General features: G+C 34.9%; 1 pseudogene across 1 annotated transcript in view; it reads right to left on the bottom strand.

Moving 5' to 3' along the window:
- Positions 1 to 23,513, bottom strand: part of LOC149804801 (uncharacterized) — a 155,308-nt pseudogene that overhangs the window by 88,355 nt on the left and 43,440 nt on the right. The window contains exons 5-6 of the transcript XR_016416698.1: positions 11,235 to 11,331; positions 241 to 413 (exon numbers count right to left, since the gene is read on the bottom strand). The product of XR_016416698.1 is annotated as an uncharacterized LOC149804801 (transcript). The remainder of the gene's footprint in view (positions 1 to 240; positions 414 to 11,234; positions 11,332 to 23,513) is intronic.

The following is a 23,513-nucleotide window of genomic DNA, read 5'->3' as shown; positions in this document are numbered from 1 at the left end:
GACTAATCCCCACTCAATTAGAGCTAGAATGGCCACGAGGTTAAAGCTTTTGATCTTCTATACAAATTAATATTTAACACTGCACGGTTAATGAAAATGTTTAAAAGTTTTCATTCAAATGATAGACATATAAGTGTCAGGAGTATACCGAATTTTCTTCAAAAATATTATTTTATTTCTAAAACTGATCTCAGAGCATATTATATTAATATCCTTGTCAATCCTTGATCTGAAACTTACAATGTCATTCATCTCTTCCATGCCAATATGGTTGCAGACTTGCCCAAGCTCTAATAATGTGATGTAGCCTTGTTTGCCAACCCCTAACTGGTCCCAAATGGCCCTCAGATACTCCTCTTCACTCTGCACATGCATTGTTTTCTCCATTTCTCCCATTATCAGATTCAGCTGACCTGTACAAATCAAGCAGAACAAAATATTTTTTTCATCTTCATTACTCCAAGCTACATACTCATAGTAGGAGTTAGCATTTGATGCATTTCAAAAGACCCTGCTAAAAACAATCAGCTCTGTACAGCCTTCATCAGAATAACCTGGAAACCAAAATTAGAAGATGGCCAGTGTTGCACCTTGGTCAATCCCAGAGGACAATCTCCCACAAATTAAAAAAATCACTATATCCTGATCATTACAGGTGAGCACATAAAATGTTGCCCTGACAGCTCAACCAATGTATAGCACGGGGGGGGGGGGGGGGGGAGGAATTCAGGGCCCACAACTCTAAATGACAAAGATATCAAGTAGATTGACACGAGCTATAACTCTGTTCAAAATAAGAATTTTGTGTTGGGAAGATGAGCATTCATGGGCCATAACTCTTCAAATAGTGATGTGAAATACTTGAAGTCCAAACTCTTCTAAGTTCTCATCAATACAAACAGCATACCATATCCAGATGATCAACAAGGGTAGTTGAGATACAGAGGTCACTGAAACAAGTTTTATCTAGGATTTTCAAAAGGGGAAAAAACCCTCTTTGCAGCTTTAAAACTGGGCAAAGCATGCAAATAAATGGGCTAAACAGTTAATAGTTTCAAGACTCATGGGTCAAAAAGTAAAAATAAATTCATCACTACTCACTGCCCATCTGTGGTATTATGCTGTACTATGACATTTGCACACTTAACAAAATATGATACCCAGTTAGGCCTGGTATCACTCACTGAGCATGTACCGCTCAAGAGTTGACCATTTCACCAAACTGGCTAACGCAGAATTATAAAAACACAACCCCATAAAAACTGTCTCCAACTTTCTATAATGCTGACTTTATCCACCTTACTCGACTGATAAAAAATTATTTCCATAATAAATAATTAATGTACATGTCTCTTGTCATGTGATCAAACTCATCCAAGATCTTCGTGATATGAACCTACCGACCAAGTTTTATCAAACTGGATGAGAAATTGTGTCTGGATCTAGAAAATACATTTAGGTGCAGAATCATCTCCTTAATATGTACAAATTTCATGAATTATAAACCTGTCTAAGACAATGATGATATAAGCTTAATTACTAAACAAGAAAAAGAAAAAAACACTCTTTACATACCTTTATCAATTTCCATTTTTTTTTAAAAATTAATAGCAAAAATACCTTGGTCTGTAAAATACAATGTCACCTCAATGTGCAGATCTTGCTCATAATAAAACTCAATGATACCTTGATGATAAAAGCCTATCTAACATGTTTGCAAACAATCTAATCAGAGATTTTCTATTGCGCTGACATGATCAGCCAATCCGATGCAAGAACACACACACACACACCTCCCCCTCATAATTGTTCTCATATGAGATTATGATGATTTATATTAATTTACCAAGTTTACTTACAATCAGATCTGAAATACAATCCCTAGAGTAGTAACAAACTGAGCCACTCAGATACAAAACCACCTCATTAGTATGGACCCATCTTGTTGCTCATTAACAGGCTCATCTGAGATCTTAATTATAACAGAATCTCTGTCAAGGGTTTAAATTATTTATCTCTCCACTTGGCAGATCCTTGTGGGGAGAAAAATAATGTAACCTCATGACTGGGATTTCATTATCTCAGTACAAACACCAACATCAATTATTTTTCTCACCCAATTGTTTCCATTCAAATTATAATAAATAACCCTGAACTTTTGCAATATAGTTAGTAGATTCAACACAAACAGTATTCATCAGGTACTATTACTGCCACTCATTTTTTTATATAGGTCATATGGTTTATACTGTTGTATGAAAATCTAGATAATTATCTAAGTAGAATCAAGATACTGTATATCTGCTACCATAAGGAAAGAAAGAAAAAAAACAAGAAAAAAGATTTTACAGTTGTGATTACTGCACCATGAGTATCTTGAGCCAGGTGCTATTGTTTATGAACACATTAATATGATAATAAGGGCAATGGGGTGGCCTATGGACCAGAAGTACAAAAGTTCTATGCATGAGAAAATAGAAACATAAAAACATTTGATATTATTACTGTATATTCATATTTAATAAATGGATCTCATATAGAAATAGCATTAAGAAATTAATATTCTTTATAAGAATACCTTCTGACTTTCAATAATTTTAATCTGGAAACATAATATGGTAGCCAATGATACCATACTGGGTACACAGCTGTAATGAACTGTGTAATGACTAGTACAATTTATGTGTTGGACTCTACATGGAAAATAAGATATGTGTTACTATCATATATAACTCACCTTTGCTTTGGATGTGGTGAAACAGTATGTGACATACCAGTGGTGTTGTAACTGATGTTGGTTGTAAAATTACCACCAAGTATTAAAGACCCCTCAACACAATACCAGCTGAACCATGTGAGGAGATTTCTATTTCATAAAATTTTCTTAGAAATATATATTTTCTGACCTGAAAATATGGCAAGTGTTTTTTATTACCAGTAAAATGATATGCTAAGGGGAAATCTCTTGTGGAATTGCATGTGGACTGATGAATGAGCCACTCTGAACGATAAGTGCAAGAGTTTTCATTTGCAATTGTATCATGTTGTTTGATTCAACTGGGTCAGATCAAGGATGAACTATGGAGAAAACAAATTTGCCATAACACATTCCTGGTTGTTGCCAAATTTTTTGTGGCCAGTGATGTGTATCCACTGTGTGACTGAAACAATGTTTTCTAATAGTTTATATTCCCATGCTTGAGTTTAAGTAATATGTTCAAAAATCAAACTTGGGGAAGTTTGTTTTCACAGCCTTTTTATTAAAAAAAGTACTCAGCTTTCTTGGCCAATCTGGTGCCCATAAAACTCCATTGCTCATTTGACCCAGGAACATGGGCAAGGTAGAATGTATGGTCAGGTCACAAAAATCACTGGGACAATTGTTCCCATAACATTTGCAGATACAGAAAGCCTCTCTGAAAATATATGGTTAGGGTATATTTGTCTTCATTGCTTCTGTTTCTTATATCCTCCTTTGTCCTTGTCTTGATCTCTCATTAAAATCAAAATATTCTAAATTGATTTCACAATCTTGCTTTTAAAAAATATCTTCCCACTTAATTTTTCTGTTTTCTTTACCTTCTCCTCATAACCCTGAGTGAACACTATGTTAAACCAGAAAGTGTTTATTGAAGTTGATTGTGTTAGGGCCCAATAGTGAGGACTCGAACAGTTTATTTATCTGTTCAGCATTGATGGCGTTGGCAGATTTGGGTAATATGATGACTTTCATCTCTCTCTCTCTCTCTCCATCTCTCTCTCTCTCTGTCTCTCTCTCACTATGTTTTGTATGATGTTTTGTCAAAGTTGGGTAGACCTTAAGTTGCATTATGAAGTGAAGTTCTTTTTGTTAAATAACTATTGTTGTTGTTGTTTGATTTTAGAACAACCCCATCAGGCACAGCAGAAGACAATACAAGTTTCTTGCTTTAAAAATTAGTTCCTATCAAGTGGTGACCATGACTGAACACAACCAAACTGGACAAGAAAAGTAAAGTTAGCACATTTCTGTTGCGTGAGTGAGAAAATTTCATATTTCAAGCCTGACCAAAACTGGATCAGACATATGGCCTCAAGAGCGTTAACAAATAATGACAGATACACAAAAGACAACAAACAACAATAATGCACAATGGATAGAGGGTCTCACTTGACCTTATGGCCAAGTGAGCTAAAAGTTCTTTTTGTAAAGGAATGCAGTTTTAAAACGAGCATCCCCTCGGTTTATATAAAGAACTCCTCCTAAATGTATTCTATTATCCAAATACCCAAAAAAATTTATCCCCAGCATATCCAATTTTTGTGCCCAGCATATGCCATCTTTATATGCCCAACATACCCAATTTTTATATGTCCAGCATACCCAATTTTCATATGCCAAGCATATCCAATTTTTATATGCCCAGCATATTTAGTTTTTATATGCCTGCATACCCAATTTTTCTATGCCCAGTATACATAAGTTTTGTCAGCATATACAATCTTTATATGCCTAGTATATCCAACTTTTATATGCCCAGCACAAGTTTACACCAGTTATACTAAACTTTGTTGTTTGTTTCTATAATAACTTAAAACTACAGAATGTAGAAAATTTGAATGATCAAAAGGCCTACTTACACAATGTGCCTGACAGGTTTACCAAGTTTGGTTGAAATCCCTAATCCAGTTCATGCTCCAGAAAAGGAAAATGATTACAGACAGACTGATATAGATATTATCGAAAGACAGTGATATCAATATCACATTGCATTACAAGATAATGACTAAATGAGACCATTCAAAGAAAATTACTGCAATAACAATATGCTTACACTATTCAAGAATCTGGAAATTTAACACTTGCACAGATTCTGATATTGCCTTGAGCTCTGAACTTTTTAAACCTAAGATCGTAAGCACAGATACAAAGTTTTATAATGATCCCAAGATGCAAGCCTCACAAGAAATAATGCAAAACTTTCACGTAACAGCAAGGAAGGCAAATCCTATAACTTTGTTAGGAGGGTTATTTCACAAAAATAAAGCTTCTTAAGAAAAATGAAAATACAAGGTCAATAATGTCAAACCAAAGCCTCTAACTGACTCAGATTTCTCTAATTGGGTTGGCTCATTTTGTTATTTTATCTTTGATGTTTTTGTTTTTGTTTTTTATGCGTGCTCGTTTACCCACCATGACACTCAATGTTTGTCACCGCCCTCCTTGCTGCTCTAGTGTTGTGTAACTAAATCATTATAATATCAATAGTAACACTAACCATGGAATCTAAATATCTACACTAGCTCAACAGCGACTAGGGGCAATTAAGAAATATCTCCCCGTCTGTGATTCTGTCAAGCAACAGCTACAAGCGCGTCAGGAGTCTCAGGTGGAATTTACAGAGGGTACAGAACAGTCATTTCAACCAATTATCGAACCAACAAAGAAAATTGTTACAGCAACTGAGGCAGCACAAAAAGCTCTTGAAACATTGTCGTTGATATTGCTGGCCATCTTCAAGCAACTTGACCAACACCTGGGCAACCTCCTCAACCACAACCTGAAGATGAGCCACAACCTCTGCCAAAAGTTAGAATTAACATTACAGACAAATTCATGCCTGAAGGTATTGCCGCTATCAAGGACCAAGACCAAATAATATTGCTGCATTTGGATATTATGAAAGAGAAAAACGTGTAAAACCCGAATATGCTAAAGCAATGAGATCTATCTATTGGATCAGGGATGTATATCGCATTGCTACTGATACTCCACTAATCGGATCTGAGGAAGATGTTAATAATTTTGGCATCTTTAACTGGATAGTAGATGAACATATTAGACAAACAGTGCAGGAAAGGAGACAAAAAGAAGAAGAAATGAAACTGAAACTTAAAGAAGCTAAACAATTAAGGAAATGAAAAGAAAAAGAATAAAGTCAAAATTTAAATAGGTTGAATGAGCAAGTAAACAAAAATAAGATCTGGAATCTGAAATTAGATGAAGGAGGGAATTACGTTCACCAAGTAAGAAAGAAGCAAAAGAAACAACTTGATATTCCATGTCCCAATAACATATCTGCCAATGCTGAACAATTAGAAATTCTGATTGGTGGAAAACGAGCCGCAATAATTCCCCAGAGATCATCAATGAAGCAGCTGCTATTTGTCAAAGATTATTAACAGGCCAAATCATGGACATTAATGTTTATCGGTCCCTCATTGATGAAATAGCCGATGATTAACGTAGTGATTAACTGTATACAATTAGAACAGGAAAATAAGATGATCATACATAATGCTCAACAAGGACCGATCATGGTCAGTGAAAAATTCAAGATTGTTAACCTATAAAGTTACCTAAAGAGATGGACTTGGTGCTGTTGTTCAGGGTTTATTCAGAAGGATAGCCCCAAAAGCAATACTGATTGCAAAGCAACTGGGAATGAAAGCTATTGATGTTCGTGATAAGAGGTATTGGTGTTGTTGGTGATGGTGCTAGTAAAGCATTCTCAGCAATCAAGGTCAGACTAGCACAATATGAAAACCTCAGCCAGTAAAATTACCTAGCACCGAAGTTATGCCTGCAAATGTTAGTAAAATAATAAACCAAGCTGCTGATAAAAAATTAGCAGAGTTGGCTGGTGTACCACTATCAGAAAAAAGAAAAAATATAACTGCCATTCTGATAGCAGTAAGTGGTCTTCATGTTGGATGATAACAATTATAATAAAATGTTCAAACATGTATCTGATGCCGCATTTGACATGGACGCACCAGTTCTCAAAAATGAATCGGTTTGTGATTATCGATATTATTATGATGCATGTGTACCTAGCACATGAGTAAGAATTGAGCTGCTAGTTCAGGATACAAGTAGATATTTCCTGCCCACTGAGGCATTCACTGAGATCGAAGGTAGACTTTTGAAAGCAGATTATACAGCATACGGAATTGATGGTAAGTTGGTTTTCTTAATAATGGCATCATGGCTTTATTTAACAGTGCCATGTATGGTATCAAAGGCTGAAATATTGAATCATGTCTGGAAAACATTGATGTTGCCATGATGATACTTGGTCTTGCAAGATACTGAGATGATTACTCAAGATCAGCTGGTCCATCAATGATGTTTGCAAAGGATAAAGCTGATCATCCAGAAAGCAGAAACGTAACATTGAATGCAGATGGAACTGAAGTTGCAACAATGAATGAAAACTTCAACTTGGGATTCGCATCACATCGATCAATGTTGAACAGTGATGAAGAATTTTTCATGTGTGATTCCACTATCACATATATTTAGATTCTGTAGGAATGTTAGAAAAGTTATATTTGGTACTAAACACACCATGGTACTCATCAAAAAAGCCACCAACAATGAATGCAATACAGCATGCTGAAGGAGTTAATCCAGCTGCAACCACAGCACTTCATGGAAAAGTTGTTGTTGTTGTTGTAGGGTTTAACGCCATTTTTCAGCACACGATAGGCTATACATGGCAGCCAGTATTAATGGTGGAGGAAGAACCCGAGAAAACCCCGGGAAGAACCAGCAACCCACGAGAAGCTACTGGCAAGCTTTCTCACATACCCACATTGGCTGAATCCGAGACTCCAACCCACGCTGACAGAGGTGAGACGGCAGTGATCTGTAATGGAGAGCGCGTTAGACCACTCGGCCACTCGGGGCCCCCCATGGAAAAGTAATACTAACAAAGCATTTGTTGTGGATGCTGGTAATAACAATGGTTGCTTTCTTTTATGGATCAAGGTGGTAAATCAACATTATTATGGTTGACAATAACCATAGACAGTATTCAAAGTAATGATGCTGGGTTATTCACATGGCAGACAGCATCACAGCAGGGGGTATTAGCACCATGACATATATTCACTGCATTTCAGGAAAATGCCAGAGTAGATTTTCAAACACAAAATCCAATGGTGTTTGACACACTTGGGGTTAGTGAGGTTTCTCTGTGAATAAATGGACACCAAGAACTTACTGAGAATATATTATTGAATTTTGCACATAATCATGTTGCACATGTTTATCATCAGTTGATGACATTTATGGAGCGTGATCAGAATGTGGATTCTGGTGTGCAGATATCTCAGTGGGATTTCGCATTATCTCCAATCTATTATTTCTCACTGGAACACTTGGATTTGTTCAGACAATCAGTCAATGACATATTTTTTAGCTCATGTAGCACAAGTACTTGCTGCTATACCTGGTCCACCAGCTATTCCTGGTGGTTAATGAGTAATCACTGTTGTACTCTCAAACAAAACAATGTTGCTTGAAGGTGGACAAATGAGAGTTACTGATGCCCTAGTAATAAATATGTAACCGGATTACTCATGATCAGTAATTAAATCACTCATGATATTATATTGTAATATCATCATGTTAGTGTTACTCTGACTCCTGGTCAGATTAAAAAGCTACAGTCAGTATAAAAAAAGAATTTGGGAATAAAAATATTACTGAAATCAGCACAGCTTGCAGGTGGTCAAAATAAACTATCATTAACTGTCAACCCAAGCACTTTAATGATGCCAAATGATTAAAGACCGGCATATGACTTAATCTGTCTGCGGGTGGCATTAAAGACTCAATCAAGATGGGTGGTATATTTCCACTTCTTGCAGCTATACCAGCACTGATAGCTGCTGCAGCCCCAGCTATTGCAAAAGTAGCTGCACTTGGTGCTGTTGGAACTGCTGCTGAGATGGCATTAAAGAAAGCACAGGTCACAGAATCTAAACTTCCCCAAAAAAGGGAAAGGTCTAAGACTGCCAGGAACTTCCCATTCATGGTACAGTCAATCCATGAAGAAAGGTCTGATACTCCCCGGGACACTTTGCTGATTCTTCCTTTGTCCAATTTTAATTTACTTGATGCTGCTAAACGAATAAGCATCAAAAACTTCAGAAGCGTTTTTATGCCTGATCAATTACCAAAACAACTAAACTGTGTTGAAACCAGTATCATTAATCTCAATGGAAGTTCTGGTCCAATTACTCACTGGGTTGCATACACGGCTTATCCACATTGAGTTATTTATTTTGATTCGTACAGGCTAGCCACACCAATAGAGTTTTAAAAATATGTCAGCAGACAGAACTTTGATCTGGTGTTATGCAGTTACAAGTGAGGCAACTGCTTAATCACTGTATTGGAGAAAGCTTCACTTGACAGAGTTATCTTCCTTCATCCAGAGTGTTTCTACGCACAACTGAAAGACAACTACAACAAAATTCAAAATCTAGTTAAAGTAGATTCAGGATTGTCAGTGTCTGCATCTGATACAATTGAGAGATAACTGAAATATTATTTACTGATTATATTTCTTTGAATACCCCGATCTGTATATTTTATCTGTGACACACTGTACTGTACTGATGTTGTGAGAATATCAAAATATTTTCCAGTTGCATTCATTGGTTGAAATATTATTTTTTCACCAGTCTCCAAGTTCACAGATTTAACAACCTTTGCTTGTTTATCATGATTAACATTTTTACGAAATTTACAATTCTGACTGTGTAATAGCCCATAAATTAATCACGGAATTATCAAGTTTCTTGCCACTGATATGATCAATCACAAAACCATCTTTGATTAGTCCATGAAAACATTCATTTATAAATTTATGACATAAATATCTATTTCCAACAGTAACTCTGAGATAACCGGCATTATCAACAACACTGACTGTTTTTTTTAGTCAACAGTTCCTGATGATACCATCACGAGATGCCTCATAATTTTGCTCCATTTATATAGTAATATTATTTGTCTAAATGTGAGATCAAGGAATTGAAGAACCACTCATCAAACACAGTTATTATTTGCTTGAATCATTATATATATTAGTAGTCTTCAATTTAAATATATATTTGTCTTAATTAGAACATGGAGAAATTTGTGAGATTAAGCCCTCTAAAGCCAGATTTGATCTTGACAGAGTAACCCCTAAATTGTTGAGGCAAGCTCTGGTTGATGTTGATTTGATGAATTAATCGCATCCGTGAAGCCAAGAGAGAATATCACAATGATGGCATGGCTCATGTGTGCTCCACATTCACAAATATACATGACACAAGTGTTTTTAATGCTACAATGAAAGCAAGAGCCAATCAAGCATCATCCAGCGCTACCAAATTCTATCAGAGCAATTATCATAGGTCCATCTGGTTCCAGTAAGATGCAATTATTGCTTAATCTGATAATGAGATGGCTCAAGTGGGACAAGTTATATTTAGTGGCATCATCTGTAGATGATCAGCAATGCTACATTGTGCTTAAAGATCTTAATGAGGAAGCAAAGTCATCGGATCGGTAATGATATTATTGATTTTATATCCGACTGATGAAGCTCCATCTGTAGAGGACCTGGACAGATGTATTAATAATCTTGTAATATACGATGATGTGATGGTGGACAAACAATCAATCCATCTCAGATATTTTCCCAAGACAGGCACAAAAACACCAATGTTATATATGTTACTCAGTGATATACACAAATACCTAAAGTGATCAGAGATAACTGCAATATTGTAGTTGTGTTTAATGGAGTCAATATACATTCTCTGCGAAACATTCATCAAATTTGGTGTTCTGGGGACATGGATATGATTAACTTTAAAAACTTCTTTTCAAAAACACAAGCAGCAGGGAGGGTGACAACAAGCAATGAGTGTCCCAGTGGGTAAATGAGCACGCATAAAAAAATGAAAAAAATCTAAAAAAGTGCTAACCCAATTAGAGAAGTCTCGGTCAGTTAGAGGCTTATTTTTTTAAGTTATTGACCTTGTAGTTTCATTTTTTTGTTGGAAGCTTTATTTTCGTGAAATAACTCTCCTAAAAAAGTTGTAGGATTCACCGTCCCTGCTGCTCACGTAAGTTGAAGACAAACAAAAGCAACTACTGATCTATTATAATATGCTCCTTCTTTGGCTATTGTTTTTCTAGGGCTATTGTTTTTCTAGGGCTATTATTTTTCTGCAATGTCCATGTTTCATTGCAACTGGAGTTTTTTTTTAAGTCCATCTAAATTTAGTTTTAACAGTTTAGTCTTCAAGTGGAGTGAGGCCCTGGTTACAAATTTGAATTAACAGGCAAGAACAAGTTTTGTCCATAGGTATACCTAATTGTTAACAGTAACAACACCAAGTTTTCAGTAAAAATGAACATGTGAGATAATTATAAATCAGCATCATTTATACCAAATGTACCTTACCCTCAGCTTCAAAAGTTTCTTTACTGTCATCTTCAGAGCTGGAGTGCTGGCTGCCATTTTTACGTTTCCGCTTGGTTGGTGACTGTGCATCACTCTCCTGCAACAAATAGGTCAAGACAGTAATCACCAATTAAATAAATCACTTCAGTTATAAGAAATGCTAGAAATCAAAGTACTACAGGTATTAAGAAACTGGACAAAACCACAATGATATTATTCTGAGATATGGCAAACACTATGAATCAGCAGAACATAAGTGTGATAAAACTATTATGATTGTATCAATATTCAAGTCTATAACCTTACCCTCAGCTTCAAAAGTGTTATCTTGCTTTACAGATCCCTTTGTAAACATTCTCACCTTTAGAAATTTTTCTCTTTAGTTAACATTTTCATGCTGAAAAATGTCTAGTTTGATTTCAGTTTGTGCCTTACAGCACAGCAAAATAAACAGGTTATACAGTGCTACAGCATGGACAAACCATGATAGCAGTCCCAGGCTGATCCAGTTTGTCAAAAGTCACACATGCTAACCATCAGGCCAATTAATGAAAAGAAACATCCTCACAGAATAAGGAGTGCTGTTACAATATCTACTTGAAGTGTTGGAATATGTTAAGGTCACTATAGTTATCAGCCACCGTTACTAGTCACCTAATTCTCTCAAATTTTTGGACTGTGTACACATCCTGGTAGGAAAGCTATCGGAAATATTACCAAGTCTGTCAGATATTAATGATTATAAACTGCTTATGATAAAAAATCTACCATCTATAGATTTGTTAATTTTTATTTAAACAAATGACTTCTCTTCAAATTCAAACCAAAAAACCCATTGCACAATAACTGCAGCCAATATTACATGCAAGCATGTCATTCATCACATCAGCAAGTGGACAATTTCGGGCAGGTGGAAAAGAATATCAAATAGTAATGACCAAATTCAAACTGGATTCAACAGAAAATTACTGAAGATGGGAGATGATGAACTCAATTTCTCCCCAAAAAATTTTTTTCTGAAAAGACCACTAAATGTACGCATATAAAATATATTTTATTTGTCCACATCAAGATCTTCTGCTTAATCATGCTGACAATCATTCTGACAAGGTTTCATTAAAAAAACAGTAATAAAATGGTGTAAAGCACTGACAAATTGTAATAAAGGACTGAAAAATCTTTATTAGGTCATGTATATACAAATAAAAATATGAATTTCAATGGTCTACCTCAAGTGTTGTTGTTTTTTGCTCAGTCACGTTAACAACGTATTTTGCACATAATGTTCAAAACTTCAAATATACAGTCAAACCTGTCCTAACAATCACCAGAGTTCAGTGGTCAAATGGCCATTCTTTTGCTCATTCCACGCAACATCACAAATAATATCTGTGTCTGTTTCTAACTGAATTTTCACATTAGTATTTTGAAATAAAGCTAAAATTACCAAATTCATATCATGCATGAATGAATTAAAAATAATAATTCATACTGACATGTAGCACAACACCATTCAATTGATACATGACAAAAAAAGACTGGTCTGTGTATATGTAATCTGCAATGATATCCTATGTTCTGCAAGAAAACAGAGAGAAAAGCAAATCACTTCTTAATAAATCAATAGACTCTTCCACAGCTTATGGTGGCATCAAATTTGATGTTAACAGATCAGCCTGTTTCAGAACACAATGAGTGGCAAGTATTACTGTCAAGAAATGGTGTTGAAATAGTTCATGCGTGAAACAAATTAAGTAATTTTATGTACATTTAAAGAAGATGACATGAAAATTCACTGAGCCACATAATTCAGAATGCTGTGTGGAATGAACTATAAAACCCCCTGCACATTTTCTCTATTTTTCTATATGAATGTCATGTAATCAATGGTCACCTTCTTCCAGTCTGCAGCACGTGTTTCTTAACTAAGTGGAGTGTATCAGCAGTGACTGCACAAGTATGCAACTTAAACTTTGATAAGCAAGGGATATAAAGTTATATTACCTGAATCAGTGTTTAAACATTTAATATTGCCAATGTACTTCGTAATCCAGGTGTCAACATACTGGCTTAAAAAACACAGCCATTTTTATACTTATATGAGGTACATTACACTAGTGATATCCCTTACAGTTTAGTAATCCAAGTTTCCTCTGACCCTTCTCACACCACAACTGATATGTTGACATTAATGTTGGGTTGTAGGGTCATAGTTAATTGCCAATTGAAAAGTTGGAATTTGCCACCACAAAGCCAGATTCCTCAAGCAGATAACAGTCATGTCAATGCAGTAGTCATGTGATAAAAGAAAACCATCATTAAAACATGCTCTATTACTTGATTAATCTTATTTTCTTGCTGGGTGAGAAGGCTCATAGGAAACTTGGATTAATGTTTTAGTTGTTATTAAAGATAGCACCCACCCCCCCCCCCCGCCCCAGCTTTGTTTCATTCCTAATAATCATCACAGGTCGTAAACAAAAGCTAATGTCTCCTGATCTCTGAGAGATAGAGCAACAGCCCAACAATCCCTGAACAGTTTAAAGAGTGAACACCTGTTTCCATGCCTAAATATGCCAACTGCCCTTAAAAAAGATGTATTTTACAATCACAGGTAAGCTGTAAAATTAGTAATTTTATTTAGAAGACAGTTCTACTGATGAGATAAACGTATCTACATGAGAGAGAGATGAGTGCATGTACACAATTGTAGTTTTCTTGATTGTTGCTAAATAGCTAAACTAAATACATGTATCTTGGTAGCATACCATTACTGTTAATAATAATGCATGTGAAGCAATAATAATGACAATACTATTAATAATAATGCTAATGCTATTCAGTTCATAGTACATAAATTTGTCATGAACTAAGTTTGAGAGCTGAATGCATCCAAAGACCACCTTTCTAAAAAGCCACTTTTGTCTTTTCCCATGGATTGCTGCTGTATACAGGTTCGACTGTATGCAAAAAAAATCTAAATAGCTGTAATGATATGAAAATCAAACCAGGTCATCTACATATGCAGTGGGTTTTTTTAAGGTCAGGACTTTTTTAGGGACAAGGTGTCAATCTCATCAAATTTTTTTTGGACAGTGTTCCTCTCAATAATTTTTAGGAAACATTTAAAATATTATGGTAACGTTATTACTTAACAAAATTCTGTATCACCAATTTGATTTTGTATATCTCTTGTACCCTTGTTTACTTCATGTAATCAGACTTGCAAGTAACAATGTACAGTACACCAACCCTGTTTTCCTCAAAATACCAGGGAGATTTTAAGGTTCAATCTTTTGAAAATGTCTGTATTCCCTTCCTTCATTTTACACCAGAAGATTCAAATGAACTATCCAATGAAACTTCCATTTTATATCTGAGGCTCCTTTAGTCACTGACCGATTTACTAAAGTATTTGTCTAAGCACATCTGTTTTGACAGGCTGATTCATGCAATGGACAAGTTCGTCATAAACTGTAATAAATCAATGCAGTTTTTGAACCTCTGACACTTTACCAACACTATACTAGCCTTGCAAATCATAACTTAAATATTTGAATAAAACTACATTTTGACAAATATATTAATCAGAAACTGGTATCTGAATATTCATTGTATGATTTATCTGTCAGCTTTAAGGTTACCCAACTTTAAGACAGCCCCCATGATGTGTTGGTGTCACTTAGTTTCCTGTACATGTACTGTGTACTTATGAACTAACTACAGTCCTGAAAAGCAATGCAGTTGTGTGTGACAACACTCTGAATTGTTTATCCACAGTACAGAAATAAGACACAATGCAAACTTTGTCAATTAACAGTAGTGGTAATCACCAGCGACACATTACCATTACCGCCAGCAATATCTTCAGAGTTTTTTGCTGTTTGAAACTGAAAGTTTAAAGTTGTTCAGTAACTTCAGCACACAAGAAATTCAGTCATGGTTGGCATGTTTTTTCCATATTTCTTTAGCAATCCAATGAAAATAAGTCTAAGATCAACATTTCTTACTTGGTTTTGACAAATAAATGCCATATACTGTATCCAGGTTGAGTCATTTTGTTATTTATGGTTCTTTTATAGAACTATTATGACAACTGTAGTAATTTATTACTTTTAACTATTACAGTATTAACACACATTCTTAACACAAAACTGTAAAGGTCAAACAAACCTTCCGAATAATCATGCACATTAAATAAAGTTCACCCAATCAGGACTGGATTCCCAAACCTCCTCAACTTCGAGTATATACTCAACTCTATTTCTGATTACCCATCTAATAAGAAATTGCAACAAACTGCAAAAGGTATAGATATCAAAATTATAGAATATCAATATGTAGGTCATAAATCGTTATGGAGATGTATAAATTTAAGTCACATAGGCAAGTAGGTCCTCAAAGTCAGATATTTGGGAAGCAAGGCCAAGCTAGTACAAACTATATATGTTTTACCGATGTAGTTAACTAGTTTTGAGATTATATGTATATCTGGCCTCACTACTTACTCACAAATGGCAACTTGCATAGGAATGAACTGGTCCATACTTTGGCAATCAAACCCCATCTCTTTCCAGCATTTTTAAAAATGTTATCCACTCTGTAGAAAGGCTACCAAGCTCAGTAATTCAGCAACATAAGTCAAAACAAGTCAGATGGGTCACCATTGTTTACAGAACTGGATCAAAATTTTGTTTTTCAGGCATCTGATTCAAGCCAAGTAGGCAGTTACAATGGTAAATATCACAGTAAATACTTAAATATGAATCAACTATAGTCCACTAATATTTGAATAGTAGAATGTTGTTGTTTCAGAATTACCAATACAATGTACTGAATCTCCATGCAAATGCAGTCTTGTGTCTCCAAAAGAACATTCTGTGTCGAAACCAATCATAATATTTGTATCAGCTAGACTCGTTACCATTTATACTCAAAGACCTTCACACAAGGACAATACAACAGGACAAGCAGATGACTTCACCAAATCAATATGCAGCTGCTACAAGTAGGTGGATGAGGAGCAAGGTAATCTAATATACATCAAGATCTATTTATCAAAATGTAGATATGATGGGTGTAAATATTTGGATCATGTTTTGTGACCTTTTGATTCACAAATCAGATTTTAACTTTCATTCTGCTCCTAGTCAAAACAACATTCAGAACACATTGTTCCTAATAAAAACTCTCCCTAACACAATAGGCTGCTAAAATTAGGTGGACCAGGAAATGCAAAGGTACAATAGAACATATATGTAAACTTTCATCACTGCCTGCCATATCTCAGTTATGTAGGTGAGTTCAATTTTGACAAGATTTGGAGGGGGGGGAGGGGTTTTATATGCCAAATAATACATAAAATCAGTAATATATAGTTGTTTCATCCAGGCAAAAAATACTGTGATCTGTATTTCCTTGCAGGCAATCTCACACAATGCACACAATATCAAGTAGACAAATATGCTTATTAGACCCAAATATGCCTGCTTGCCCCATTTTTTCCCCACATATCAAAGTTACACAAAGATTCACAAAGGTTTATCTGTCCATTTTAAATTTGGTTATGTCACTTTACATCTAAGAAAAGAAAGTATCAAATCTTGACAAGAACAGTTCTGAAACCAATGATATATTGCCTACAAAGAAAATGGTCTCAAAAATTTCATTTTTTCAGATGTACAGTACGTCTTTTGTTAAATGCATTTAGAAAATATATAACATGGCATCTGTGTAAAGCTACATCCTTGTTCTTTTCTACATGACCAGCTTGAGTCTATCATGAACTATGATAATGTCACAGATACTGGAAGAATAGTACTACCACAGGACACACAATGAACTATTTCAGCCATAACCAGTTAAAGCTTATGAAGATGAGAGAGATAAATAAAGCACTCCATGGGCACCACAACACATACCTGTGATTTGTATCCAAAGTAAGCAGTTGTATTGAATGCTATCAAAACGGGAACAGCTGTTGCAGTTAATTTTCAGAGGCCACTGAAGATATGTGATAGATAAACAACCACCACTGCACTATTACTCAAGTTAATGGTAATTGCAAGAGTGAGCTTGTGTTGCATATCCTTTTCAGTGCAGTGAGAGAGACCATTAAGTTAATTTGCATAGGTAAAAATTCACAAAGTGGAACAACCATTTTGTTTGTAGTCCGTAAATCAAAGAGATGCATGTTGAAGAAACAAAACTTATTACAATTAATTGCCTTGAACAAGACTGTTTAAACCAAGTTTATTAAGCATTATTGGTTAGTTCATGATCTGCATAAATGTCTCTTTGAATAGGATTTATTCCATATATAAACAAAAACATGATTATTTCACTAGCTGGAAATTGAAAATGTGTTAAAGTGTGATTCTTGGTTTATGGCAAAATGTTGGAACAAAGCCAATTATCATGAAAGGATGAACCAATAAAGCCTTACAAAAGCAAATTTTGGGACCTATGAAGAGGGAGTCATTTTAGTCTCTGAACATACTGCAAACACCAGATCAACATTGGCCGTTCTGGATTATATATCTGTAAACACAGTAACACCACCCCACCCCCTAATGTTGCAATAATACACGAATGCAGAGCTCAATACTAAAAGTAACTAACATGTTTGAATAATCTTTGACAGATCAAGGGACAACAGCTGAAGTGCTTTTTGACAGATCATGTAACAAGAGCTGATGTGCTTTTCTGTTGCTTGTCAGTTCATTGCAGAGTACAAATCTGTCATTGCAGTTGTAAATCATTTTTCAGACTTGTGTAAGGAAATATTCCTGGATAGCAACACTGCTAAGTGATTCAGTTTTTAAAAGAAAATTCAACAAGAATCTTCAGGCAAGTTTAAACAATAATATGATCCAATCTTTAATAAATGCAAAGATAAACACAAAAGGACCGAAAATTTAAATTGGTGTGAGGTGTGGTGGGAGATTAGTTCTAGTTTACTGCACTAAAATTCCCTAATCCCCAAAAAATCAGTGCTCAAAATACATGTTGGTACAACACCTCTCTGATTTCAAATCAGGCCCATATTGTATTCTAAGTGATGTGCCAGTTGGGTTTGTCCCAAAAACTTAATTAGAGGAAACTTCAATTGCACTTATGAAATGCAGAAATTTATTTTCAAGATGTTGGAAGACTAGGAAATTATTAATATTTATCCCCATGTACGTCCCCTATCCTTAATTATTAATATTTATCCCCATGTATGCCCCTTACCATTATGAAGATCATCTACCATCATATTTTTATTGAAAGGTGTAAATTTTGTGTACAAAGCAAAGCAGTAACCTCTGAATGGGGAACATATTGTCTGGGTTACCTATAATTAGTATTCACTTGGCTTTAACATACATGTAATTCTACTGGCAGTAGGACAAAATACAGTTTTTAATGCTATCTACCACCCATACCATTTTATAGTTGAAATCTACTGATTTTGAAAACACATTTTATTTAAAAATAGATTAAAGACAATAAAATTGTATTTTTTATATGTTCTATCTATGCATTACTAAAACCCGTCTACTGGGTACCAAAGAGTTCCAGCAGTCATTGCAAATGGTGCAGAGATGTGTGGATGAGTAATGGGGTTAAGACTAGCAGTATGTATAACCATATTTGTATGATTACCTTGCTGTAATCTGCAGAGTGTAGGCCAAATGAGGGTTGGTTTTTTTCTTCAGGTATTGTAAGTAATAAAGGGATCAATGTGGTCAATGATGGCTTTTGAGTCTTAGATAACAAATCAGCCTTTATTTCACGGAAGTAATATAAAACAAAAAGATAAACATAAAATTATTTCTGCAGAAACATTTGAATAAGTATTTTGATCTTTTTCTTGTTTATTAATGCTACTTTAATGTTCAAGATGTTTCAAGTTCAAGTTTAATGAATAAAAATTTGACCTGTCCCTGGCTCACACTTACACTACTGGTTAAACATATTAAGCGACACCTAGGGTTTCTGGTAACTGTTTAACAGTAACAGTAAAACAGATGTTTTTCGTCCAAAATCAAAAAACAGTAAACAGCTGTTTTTTTTCTAACTGTTTTACTGTTTCTAACGGACATTGAGACATTGGATTTTGATGCTCTCAAAACTCTTCTGAAGGCAATGGAACCTGTGAAACTTGCTGTTGAGAATCTAAGTCAAGAAGACGCGACGTTGATGAGTGCTGACACAATTTTAGAATTCATGTTCAACAAGCTCTCTAACCTGAATAATGACATTAGTACCAAGCTCATGGAAAATTTGAAGTGTCACGTTGAAGAGCGATTGAACAATGACGTCATGAACCTCCTGCGCAGTCTCAAAGATCCATCTGTCGGCCCGTCAAAAACTACGCTAAATTTCACAGGAAATCTAGCATCTCATCTATTTGAAGTCAACGATGTAGAAGATGTCATCAAACAGTCGTCAAATGATGCTGAAAGTGTGAACTTGTCTCTTCAAGATGAATTGAATTTGTTGCTTCAAAAAGATGGATCATCAATTGCAGTCGGAGGGCAAGACAGTTTCAAATGGCTCAAGTCCGAATTCACGCTCTTCAGGAACTCTGGCCAGCGCACTGAAAATCTCCAGAAATTGTACAACGCAATTCTATCCATTAAACCAACATCAACGGATGTTGAAAGAGTTTTTTCGGTCTGTACGAATTTCTGTACAAAATTAAGATCGCGTCTTTCAGACAAGTCGCTTAATGCACTTGTATTCTTGAAATATTATTATAAGAAGTAAAAATGTATTGATTTAGAACTTATCACGAAAGATATATAATAAAACGGTGTTCATCACAAAAATAAGCTATTGACTGTAAAATTAGTGAAAATATGGAAAAAAAAGTAAAAACAGCTGTTAACAGCTGTTTTTTGAAAACTGAAAACAGTAAACAGCTGTTTTTCAAAAATGACGTTTTTTCAGAAACCCTAGCAACACCTATGAACAACATGAAAAGTGTCAAGAGAAACTATAACGCAAGATGCACTAGAAATGCTATTGAACATTATCATCACTAATCCAATGAGTAACAAGGACAATGATAGAGCAATCTGACAATGGCTGACATCAGGACTAGAGGAAACCATTGCTCTATTGATAATTTCACACCATTATCATCACTGGCATTCAACCAATCGAACAACACTGACTAGTTTGAGTAGGTGACTGTCTCTGTTTTTGTCTTCAATAGCGAAGAAAATCCTTCTAGCCCGCTATTTTTGTTTTAAAACTAAATATTTATAATCAATGTTGAAATGTATTCCCAAGATTTTCCCAGATTCATTTTGAGAAAATCTATAATGATGAAATCAGATTCTTACAAGACCTGAATAAACCAAATGTTTTCATCTACTGGATATAGGCATCAAGCCTGTTGTAATCTGAATGTAGAACGTATCAATGTGAAATATTTCGAGAGCTGAATAAACACAAAAGTCAATTTAATATGACTTTGTTTACTTCTTTTCATATCTGAAATTTAGTAATGGCAACAAGTTACAATGTGTGTCAAATAATAGTTTTTAAAAAATAAGGCTATTTTGGGCAGTTGGAAATTGCAGTCAGGGCTTGTGATTTATTTTAAAGTCACCAGCCCTGAACATGTGTCTGAAAGAAAAATCTGAGCCATAACAAACACAAAAATGCCATGGTTAGAAACAAAAGTCTATGCCCTCTCATCCTTTTTAAGGTTAAATGTTTGGTCCCTAATACCCTTGCATTGCCTTCAAACCCTCCACTGTGCAACTGTGAGTAGCAAAGTGTGCATCAAGTAGTGACTGTATTCCACTGTCCAACATATTCTGAAGACAGAAATTTTGTGTATTTTTACTTAATATCTCTGTGATTGTGTGTGTGTGTGTCTGTTATGTGTGTACGCTGATATATGACAATGCTAAGAGAGCACCAAAGTGTACGCAGTGACTGTATTCCACTGTCCAATGGATTTCGAAGACAGAAACTTGGTGTATTTTTACTTAATGTCTGTCATTATGCATGTGTGTGTGAATGTGTGTGTGTGTGCTCTGATATATAAGACTAAGTTCTTTTATTCAGATTTTAAGTTCCAGTAATTTTCTTAAAGCTTATATAAAATTTGTTCTATGTTCTCAATTCTATGAAATCAATTTTTTTGGCTCATGTTCACTAACCCTCCATGGGACCATAAAACACTTTCTTATTATCAACAACCCCTAAACAATGTCTGGAAGGTTGGCAGGTATGATTACATATGAAATACCTCAATATAACAAAATCTCACCAACAAACCAGTCCACAGGAAAGATTATGTATAAAATACCTCAACATAAGACAACCTCACCATTAAGCCAGTCCACGTGTGTGATTATGTATAAAATACCTCAATATAAGATAATCACAATGATAAGACAGTCCACAGGAAAGATTATGTATAAAATACCTCAACATGAGACAACCTCACCATTAAGCCAGTCCACATGTGTGATTATGTATAAAATACCTCAATATAAGATAATCACAATGATAAGCCAGTCCACAGGAAAGATTATGTATAAAATACCTCAACATGAGACAACCTCACCATTAAGCCAGTCCACATGTGTGATTATGTATAAAATACCTCAATATATGACAATCTCACAATTAAGGCAGTCCACAGGTATCGTGTGTATAAAATACCTCAATACAGACAACTGCACTAATAAGGCAATCCACTTTTATGGCTTCCATTAAGAACATTAAAGTGAGGGAGCACTGTATTTTGTTTGTCATGTTAGACCATTATACTGATGGAATAATGTATTTAGTTTGCCATGTTAGACCATTACAGTGAGGGAATAATACATTTAATTTGCCATGTTAGACCATTACAGTGAGGGAATAATATATCTGGTTTGGTGAATTCCAGCAAAGAAACACTCAGATGGTTATATTATATCAAGACAAATTGAGTTGAAATTTAATGTAAACTTAGCTTTTCACTAAAGCAAAGTTTTAAGTGCAATCAATGTAGCTAATCTATCATGAAAGCTGAAAAAGCTTGAAATGGATTTTAAAATATGAGAAATGGATGTAATGGTCTGAAAATCTAATAAGATTATCAACATATGATTACAAATAATGCAACCACATATGATTGATTTATGCAACACATATCATTGATCTACTTGATGTGGAATTTGCTTAATCAGCCTAACAAGGTGGTCTACTATTAGTGGTGTTTGTGCAATCTTGCTAACAACCGTTGAACTACAAATGGACAGACACGACTAAATGATACTATCACAAGGGCCACTGACCAATACTATCACAAGAAAAAGTATTAAGGATCAAATTATCACATACAATGGTATATCTGATGGAAATTCTGGCCTGATCTCTGCCACCTATCTGGGACAACTTTACATATACCAATTCACATGGGAATAACTTCATCATTTTTAAAACAATTTTTATCACATTTTTATTACATAATTTGTGTTTATACTAGTTCATAATGGAAAAATTATCAAATGAAACAAATTTGATTTTCATGATGTCAAATGCTTATGAACAAACTTGGTTATTTCTGCTCTGGCAATATGCCAATTTTACAAAATTACAAATGCATAGATGTTATACGTACAAGGAGTTTTCTGTGAAAAGCTTTGTACATGTTTAGCTGCTTCTCTGTTGCCATGAATGTAATAATTTAATCTTCCAGTTGTGCATATTTCTATATCTAACTTATCAATTCACACTACCTATCTCGGTAGCACACATCAATATAAATCCATCTCCATCTGAACTACTTTGGTACTATTATCAATATCCAAGATAATCCACATGCCTAAGCCCTTTCTTAAAACTGTAACGACTTTTGTTAAACATTGAGAGTGACTACTAAACTCACTGGATGTAAATAAAAAAGCCATGAACTGACACTATATTAACCCAACTGGACAATGCATGCCAGTTAATACTGGCTCAATAATCAATACCTATTGGTAATCTGGCTTATGTCTGTGTCACTTATTTATGGTTACTTACACTTCATGTCCAGCTATAACCACAAGTGTCTGCCACACTAATTCAATCTTTCTTGCTTCAATTTAATTATCCAAACTTAACAAGTCTGAGTGTTTGTTTTCAGTCATTTTAGGAAGAGAACTATTTTCCTCCATTCCTGAAGAGAATGAAATGGCTTGCCAGCTTCATCTAATTCATTGCTAGTTGTGTTTACATTAAGTGTGTGAATCAAGATTTAATAAGCAAATTGCAGAACTGACATACCCATCATTTTATCTG

Source organism: Sinohyriopsis cumingii, chromosome 2, assembly GCF_028554795.1.
Source record: "Sinohyriopsis cumingii isolate HCF-2022 chromosome 2, ASM2855479v2, whole genome shotgun sequence".
In the NCBI taxonomy this organism is placed as follows: Eukaryota; Metazoa; Mollusca; class Bivalvia; order Unionida; family Unionidae; genus Sinohyriopsis; species Sinohyriopsis cumingii.
Note: the sequence above shows the minus strand (reverse complement) of the source record. Positions and strands in the feature narration are given on the sequence as shown.